Raw genomic sequence first — 9,420 nt, 5'->3', positions numbered from 1 at the left:
TTTAACACAAATATAATTATTTGATCTGTTGTTCTATTATTAAAAATGATTATGTGAAAATATTTGAGTCAACTAGGATTTTGCTATGCGCATGGACGAAGTATTCATTTAGAAAAAGTCTAAGAGACCAACTAATGGTTCAGTCAATTAGAACCAACTAGGATAAAAAAAATATTTCAAAAATAAAAATAAAAAATAAAAAATTACTTTTTTATGTTTTGATGTTTCTTTATTTTTGGTTTTCGATATTTTTTTTAATTTTAAATACATTTTTTTATTTTTGAATGTTCTTTTTCTAATATTTTTAGATATTTCGTTTTGATATATTTTAAAATTTTTAAAATGATTTTGAATATTTTTTTTGTTAGATTTTTTATGCTTCTTTTTTTTAGGTTCAGATGTTTCTTTTTATTAGAAATTTTAAAATTTTTAAAATTATTTCAAAAATAATTTAAGAATTTTTTAAATGAATTTTAGAATTTCAAAAATAATTTTGAATGTTTAAAATTTTTGAATGATTTTGCTAGCATTGGATTACTACCTGCACTCAATGTAGCCACCCTAAAATTGGCAAATTGGAGATTATAGTTTGTGTTATCACTCTTTTACTATTTTTTTTTCTTTTTTAGACTATCATGTTTTGGTTCGTGAGAGTTACTTGTAAAATAGGTGAAAACTGAAAAAATGAAGATTTTGAAACTCAAAGTTTTATGATTGTTTAGTTCAGTAATCATTAGCTCTTTCTAATTTTTTTTATCTCAATGTCTTTTTTAACCCTCTATGTTTATTTTATGTATGTTTTTTGACATTTTACGTCTTCATTAGAAGTAGTTGTAATATATTTATGGTTTTGATTAAATTCAATGTGTGAGTTTTCTGACTACCATCGGTAAGCAGTGTGCAAATAGAGTCCAATTTGTGCAAATCGATAGGTTGTATTTGGTTTTAAAGGAAAGGCCGCCTGAGAATAATGCTCTTTCTAACTTAATCCTGTAAAGCAACTCTGTTAAATTCTTAGAAATTGAAGAAAAAGATAAAACAAAGGTATGATTATTGCTCACGTAAGAAGAATAGAAGAGAAAACCAATATACTGTATAATATATGCACCAAGGTTTTATAAACTAACCATATGTTTAATGTGAACAATGACAGAATTAAAAATTTAGATTTATTAACTAGAAACTAATTTTTTTAGATTTTCTAGTTATTTGAATTGATTTTCTCTGATTTAATATTACACAAGTATAATTATTTGATCGATTCTATTATTAAAAATGATTGTGAAAATATTTTTTTTGTCAAGTTTGAATGCAAATTGTGTGCTGTGTATGGGTAAATTGAAAACGGTGCACTACCTTCTCTTTGGTCGGGTTCATCTAAGAAATGCTTTGAGGATTGGGTGGATAGAGATATCAGTAAGAAAATGAGTTTTTTACGGTGATCTAATTTGTGTAAAAGGGTAGGAATGAGATAATTTTCAACAATATTATGTTTGATGAGAAAAAATAAAACTTGATATAGCTATTTTCTATTTATGCTTCAAACTGAAACTGGGAGAGGGAACAAAGAAGAACAGCTAGTCCGAACCTTTCATGCAGGTGTGGGCGCGACAACTGGTTCGAGAATGTCTAGGGTCCACGGGAGGAGTATTAAGTTTTTAAATTATTCAATGATATATTTAAGTTTCTGATTTGGGTGGCTATGGTTTCTTTAGGTGCTGCCTTCTACCAGTTATTTAAGATTTTGCTACGAAGGCGTTGTATTTAACTAAGGTCCAGTCAACTAGAGTAAGCTAAAATAAAAATAGTTCCAAAAATAAAAATCAATATAATGTATACTACACTGTACCAAGATCAAATTGTTTAATGTGAACAATGACAACATTAAAAATTTAAATTTATAAATTTTTTTTTACCAAAGATAAGGAGACTCGAACCCATGACTTCTTAGATGAGTATGGGGAGACTATGCCATTTAAGTTATAATTCATTAGCAATTTAAATTTATTAATTGCATACTTGATTTGTTCTGATTTAATTTAACACAAATATAATTATTTGATCTATTTTATTATTAAAAACGATTATGTAAAAATATTTGAGTCAAACTAGGATTTTGCTATGTGCATGGACGTTATATTCATTTAGGTAGCGTTTGTTTTGAGGTAATGAGACAGAGACTGGGAGACTGACACTCAGTATCATGTTTGTTGATTTAAAGACAGGGACTAAAATTTTTAAAGATGGAGACGGAAACTTTAATAATATTTTATACCTAAAATACCTTTATTTCAATTAATTAATTCCAGTTTTACCTTTTGTACAAATTAAATTAGAATTTCACTCTTATTTTAATTTCTGTCTCCCACTTTGCACCAAACAGAATACTGAGATTTGTTTTAATCTCTATCTCTTAGTCTCTATCTCTCAGTCTCAGTCTTTCCGTCTCTGTCTCTCCACCAAACGCTAGAAAAAGTCTAAGAGACCAACTAATGATCCAGTCTATTATAGCCAACTAATGATCCAGTCTAAAAAATTTCTAAGTATGAAAAGCCACCCGAAAATCATGTCCTTCCTAACTTAATCTTGGAAAATAACTCTGTTAAATTCTTAGAAGTTGAAGAAAAAGATGGAACAAAGGTATGATTGTTGATCACGTAACAAGAATAAAAGAGGAAACCAATGTACTGTATAATATATGCACCGACGTCTTATAAACGAACCGTTTGTTTAATGTAAACATGGATAGAATTAAAGATATAGATATATTAATTGAAAACTGATTTTATAGATTTTATAGTATTCGACTTGATTTATTCTGATTTAATTTAATACAAATATAATTATTTGATCAATTCTATTATTAAAAAGGATTGTGAAAATAATTTTTTGTCTAGTCTGAATGTAAATTGTGTATTATATAACTGAAAATGATGTACTGCTTTTTTCTTTAGAATAAAAATATATCCAAAAATAAAAATCAATGTAATGTATACTACACTGTACCAAGGTCCAATTGTTTAATGTGAACAATGACAACATTAAAGAGTTAAATTTATTAATTACAAACTTAATTTGTTCTGATTTAATTTAACACATATAATTATTTGATCTGTTCTATTATTAAAAACGATTATGTAAAACTATTTGAACCGATTAGGATTTTGCTATGGGCATACGTTGTATTCATTTAGGGAAAGTCTAAGGGACCAACTAATGGTCCAGTCAATTACAACCAACTAGAATAAAAAATATTTTGAAATTAAAAATAAAAAATTACTTAAAATATATTTTTTATGGTTTAAATGCTACCATGTGTATTTCACTAGTTGTGTGATGCTTGTAGTTGTTAAACTTTACAATGGATGTACACAATTGAAAATGGAAATGAAGATAAAAAACTACTGTTTAACAGAGTTGGGAGATTTGAATTGATTTACTTCATGCCTTAGCTGGACTCCACATTTTTCTATCATTCTCCATCCTTTCAACTTTAACGTTGTTGCTGTTGATTGTTGAGAGATTCTTATGCAGCATAAAAATAAAGATCTATGAAGATATACTAGTTTAGGATAAGGATTAATAGTTTGTTGCAAATAGAAATTATTTGTCTGCTGTGCATGTTCAATTTGAATGTTCCTTATTGCTACTGACTGTGGACTTCCATCAGATTTCAGATGGAATGACTATACAAATTCAAACAGTTAATTTATTAGTTGAAATCAATATTTATATCTTCTTTGCTGGGTTTGGTCATTAGTGCAGTATTTGGTCTGCATTCATTGCAATAGAGTTTAATGATAGTGCATGTTTTTATGTGGTGGCTTTACAGATAAACCTGATGGACTGTTCGTCCTCTTTGACCAAAAAATTATGTTATAAATTTATCAGAAACTTATCCATAAGTATCCCTATATCTCTGGCGGTAGGGCACCGCCTATGGCATCGGTCACCATTCACAATTTGTTGCTGTATACCACAAATGAAAGCTGGGAGGTAATTATGTTTTTGCTCGTGCTTACAATTAATTTGGGACCCTTGGTATAAATATTATTGAAGATTTTTTCCGTCTGCATTATCAGGTTGTAAATCTTAGGGAGGCAAACAAGTAATAGGAAGTATATATATGTATTCAAATGACTACATTACGCCTTTCATTTTACATCTTATGTGTCTGTGACCGATATTGGGATAATTACCTTCTAAATATTGATATTGTATTTCATCTCTATCCATTCATTGGTATTTCTCACTCCCCACCTCTTTCTCTTCAGAAACTGGAGTGAGAATCTGTCTATTGATCTTTTGCCTTATCCTGACATGTTGAGGGATGAACTTTAGGCTGTTCTCAAGAGCGAGCAAACATGAGAGATGATGATGGTACAAAACGAGTATTCTTTGGAGGGGAGTGTTTTTTAGAAGGAATATCGGGAGAAGCATATGTACAATTCCTCTAATTATTGTAATCTACTTTCTTCTAAAAGGCTAAGATTCTTGACTCTTGATATGTTACTATGTTTGCTATTCCTCATATCACAATTCAGAGAACAGTCTGCAACAGTCCACTTGGGCTTGAGTTTCAGTTGCACATCACAGAAGCTCTTTGTCCTACATTAAGTGAGCCAGGTAATTAAAAGGACACTTTCTACATGTATCCATATTGAATCGATACAAGTGACACAGATGTTGTATGAAGTTAATATATCATGTGTGCAGAACTTCGTGCACTTCTCTGCTTTATGACAGGATTATCTATCTGTCTAAATAGAGGAGATGTGAATTTGAAGGCCTAGGTTTGAATTGCCTTAACTTTTCCCACCTTTGAGAAAATCAGTTTTCAAAAGCTCGTTTTTGGACAAAGCTCTTCTATTATTCTAGATTTTTGAGTCGTCTTTGAATTTGAATCATGACAGTGATCTAATGAAGCTGCTGGGCACTCTCTTGTCTCAGTTGTTGTGGACCATATATTTATTTGCATCAAAGATTCTGGTATATCTACAACCTTTTACGTTATTTGATTGTAATCTCCTTTATTGATGATCAAATATCATAAAGCTAATAGTTTTTGCATATACATGGCATATAAAATAACCATACAATTGCCATTAATTTGCAGAATTCCAGCTTGAACTATTAATGCAATCCCTTTTTCTCTCTTGGGTAATTTCCTTGATTATATTCTTTTTTGTGTCTTTATTTGTGAATCATTCTTCCCTTCCTGATACCGTTTGCATCACCTGTTGATGCCATAGAATATGTATAGGGAAAGGAGGATTTATAACATGCATGGAATGATGTAAGTGTTTAAAAGTTAAACAAAAATCAACCGAAATATATATATATATATATATCAAGAATCGGATCAGGTGCTGGTCTAGTATTATGAGTAAGAGCTAAAATCTGCATGCAAAGTAAAATTCCTAACCCTAATTAAAATAATAAACATAGTACAATTGGCAAATGACAAATAACAAAATCCTTCCTTAATGACATTCCATATTATATTCGGAAGATTATCATGAGATACATTAAATATGTAGGATATATTGAATTTTTTCTGAGATATTCTGACATTATTCTTCACCATCGATGCTACATTACACTTATATCTAGCAGGTACAATATAATCAACTAGAAAAAGTTCCTCTAAAAGGAGAATGTAAGGGTGTATCCACCGCTGAATCATTTTGTGAGTTATGATTACAATACTTTTGTTGATCTAGAGGTACATAAACATAAACCCTTGCCTTCATATTTGAAAAGCAAGCTGACTCTAGAATAATGGTTAATACCTAAGGGCATATTTGTCTTGCATGTTCATGCAATCTATACACGAAGTATTACTCAGTAAATTTGGAAAATGTATTTGAATTTGGCTTGATGAGGTTAAAAAATCTTTAGTTATTATCTCAGTATTCAAATTCTAGAGATGAGAAACTTCCTCTACATGTTTATCTCAGATGATCTTATTCAGCATTTGTTGATTTTAAATACATTAATGAAAAATGTTTATCTAGTTCTCTCTGCATTGGCAAGTTGCCGTGTCTATTGGTCCTTTGATGTGCCATAATATTTCTGGCATCCCTGGGGAACAATTAATTGATTATATATCTTCCTTGTAGGCAAGTCTTTTGGAGGAAGAAAATGAGAGTAGCTTGACCAGGATTACCATTGCAGGTCTATTTTTAAGGTTTGTGTTATATGCTCTGCCTGAATAACTACTATTGAAAGGATTAAGTAATTAATTAATCTTATTTTGCTCATGGCCTTTCATATTGTTTATCGATGTTAATAGGACTTTAAGTTGAGTGAAAACTATATACAAACTAATCTAAAAGGGCTTAGATTAATTTAGGATGTTTTGGTTTTAGTCCCTCAAAAAATTTCTTGAAATGCAATACTGATAAGGATAATTTTATTTCGGTGTTGTCTAGTAATGTGTTGTAAATTTATTGAATAGCCAACAAAGATACCTTCATAAGATTTTAGATCAAATTTTTTAAAATTATCTTTAGTGTTTAACACAAAATATTTGCATCCAAAAATATAAAAGTACTTAAGATTGGGTGGTACTCCTTTCCAAAGCTCATAAGGTATTTTCTTTAAAATTTTTCTAATGATGGTTCAGTTCAACATGTAACAAGCTGTGTTTATAGCTTCAACCCAAAGAAATTTTGAAATTTCATTTTCACAAAGCATAGCCCTAACCATTTCTTGGAGGCTTCTATTTCTCTTTTTAACAACTCCATTTTGTTGAGGTGTTCTAGGATATGAAAAATTATGAAAAATACCAAATTCATCACAAAATTATTCAAAGTCTTGATTTTCAAACTCTTTTCCAAGATCACTTCTTATGGAAACTATTTTTAAAATCTTTTTCATTTTGAATCTTTTTGCATAGAGTTGAAAAAGTAATGAAAGTATCATTTTTATGAGCCAAGGAAAAAACTCATCCAAATCTAGTATAGTCATCAACCACCACTAAACCATAGTATTTACCACCAAAGCTTTGAGTCCTAGTAGGACCAAAAAGATTAATATGTAGCATTTTCAATAGTTTTTTGGTTGAGATATCATTCTTGGGTTTAAAAAAAATTTAGTTTGTCTGCCCGATTGACAAGTATCACAAGTGATGTCTTTGTCAAATTTTATTTTTGGAAGATCTCTAACTAAATTCTTTTTCACAAGTTTAGAAATTTGGAACATGTTAGCATGTCCTAATTTCTTATGTCATAACCATTTTTCATATTCAATGGATGTGAAATAAACTACATTTTGTTCTTTTAGTTCCTCCAAGGTTAGTCCATACACATTGTTGTATCTTTTAGCTTCAAACAAGATATCATCAAATTTTTTACACACAACCAAGCATTCCAATTTCTTGAAAATGACTAAATAGTCTAAGTCACACAATTGGCTAATGCATAGAAGATTGTGGCTTAATCCATCAATTAAAAATACATCGTTAATGAAAGTTGAGAAACTCTTACCAACCTTACCTACGGCCACAATCTTTCCTTTACCATTGTCACCGAAAGCCACAAAACCTCCATCGTACTTATCAAGTTTGATGAAGTATGTGGCCTTTCCGGTCATGTGCCTAGAGCATCTACTATCCAAGTACCACATGTCATTCTTCTTTTTGGATGCTAGGCAAAATTGCACAAAGCTCTTAAGTGACCTTAGGTATTCAAATATTTTTTGATCTTTTAATGTTAAACCTTTTTGGTTGTCTAAGTGCATTGTATTTACCAGCTATTTTGTAAACTTTATTGCCAATTTTTCTTTCAAAAATGAAACATTGAATAGAAAAGTGACCATCTCTATTGCATATGTTACAGAATTTATTGGTTGCTGGTTTTTTTAAGGTGATTTGGGTTTTGAAATCTTTTGTCTTTAGAAGTAGAAGATTCATTTTCAATGTGTGAAATTTTAAAAACAGATTCAGATTTTTCACAATAACCCAACCCAGTCTTTTCAAAAATAGGTCTTTGACTAGCTAACAATTTATCTAAATTTTCAAAACTTTGAGCAAATTTAGCTAAGTCTAGTTTTAGACTCTTAACCTCTTTATGCAACCTTTCATTCTCTTCAAAATAGTTTAATTGTGCAACAACAGAATGTTGTCTATCACAACTACTGAGTTCAGCTTTAAGCCGTTTGTTTTCTTCAACAAGATCAACAGTGGTCTCAGATTCCCTCAATTTTTCTTTGAGAATGGCATTTTCTGCTTTTAGGATGTCATTTTCATATTCATGTACATGGCATTGATTCATAAAATTTCTTATTTTTTCAATAAGATCATCAATCATGAGATGGAGTTATTCATTAGAAGGTTTCAACAAAGATTACCTTATTAGGGTGACTGTGGTCTGCCATCAAGCATGCTTGAGAGCTGTGGTCAGATTCATTATCCTCATCAGAGTCATTTTCCAGATCTTCTCAAGAAGCCATAAGACCCTTCTTCTTGTCCTTCCAAACTTATCTTCTTTCTTTAGCTTCGGACATTTATACTTGTAGTGTTCAGTTTCTCTACAATTGTGGCAAATGACTTTGCTTATGTCCTTCTTTGGTTTCTTTGAGATGCTATCTGCTTTTTTCTTTTAGTTTCATCATCCTTCTGAGTTTTCTAGCAAAACACACAAACTCGTCATCTGATAAATAATCACTGGATTCGTTATCTAATGATTCAGTACATAATTTAAGAGCTACTCCTTTCTTTTTTGCATCATTTTTTATGTGAGTGATTTCATATGCTAGTAACTTTTCTCTCAACTCATTATAGGTCATTTGACTTAGGTTACTGCTTTCAGAGATAACAATAGTCTTAGTTTCCCACTCTTAGTTTCTCACCAGCACTTGTTCGGAATGAGTAATCTCCATAGCCAGTGACGGACCCAGAAAATTTATGTCAGGAGAGCAAAAATAATACACATTACTATCAAAAGATATATTAATTTAAATTTAAAAACATAAAAGTGCACATTAATTATTTGAATACAAAAAAATCAAAAATTACATTAACCACTAACTTTTTTCACTTTAAATCTAATGGAGTGACTTCAGATTCTAGGGGTAACTTTCTTTTGAAATATTTTTCTATTACTATTTCTAAAAATAAAAAAAATATATATTCTAAATTAGTAAATTGATCAATTCACTTTAAAAATTTATATGCAACATGATTACATATAATAGAATAGAACGAAAGATAAACAAATAAATAATAAGGATCACTAAATTGAGAATAAAATAAAATATATAAATTCATGAAGAGAATAAAAAATAGATTAATACCTAAACTATAATTGTTTGAATTAAAATTTGTAATTGAAAATATCAAAAAGAGAAATAATGAAATTGAACATGGAGTCATAGAAAGCTATATAAAATAAAATAGAGAATTTAAAAATTACCTTT

At 29.8% G+C, this 9,420-nt stretch overlaps 1 long non-coding RNA gene across 15 annotated transcripts; it reads left to right on the top strand.

The window, feature by feature from the left end:
- Positions 3,311 to 9,165, top strand: LOC107633810. 15 transcript variants are annotated; one of them, XR_002362591.1, is made up of 4 exons: positions 3,311 to 4,442; positions 4,545 to 4,626; positions 4,717 to 4,989; positions 5,117 to 8,282. It is a non-coding gene; the product is annotated as an uncharacterized LOC107633810 (long non-coding RNA). The 15 variants fall into 15 exon arrangements; XR_002362578.1 differs by having other exon boundaries at positions 3,311 to 4,626; positions 4,717 to 4,793; positions 4,914 to 4,989; XR_002362585.1 differs by having other exon boundaries at positions 3,311 to 4,989; positions 5,117 to 5,160; positions 5,617 to 5,725; positions 6,123 to 8,282.

Source organism: Arachis ipaensis, chromosome B01, assembly GCF_000816755.2.
Source record: "Arachis ipaensis cultivar K30076 chromosome B01, Araip1.1, whole genome shotgun sequence".
Classification (NCBI taxonomy): domain Eukaryota; kingdom Viridiplantae; phylum Streptophyta; class Magnoliopsida; order Fabales; family Fabaceae; genus Arachis; species Arachis ipaensis.
The sequence above is the reverse complement of the archived record's forward strand: the minus strand, read 5'-3'. Positions and strand labels throughout refer to the sequence as shown.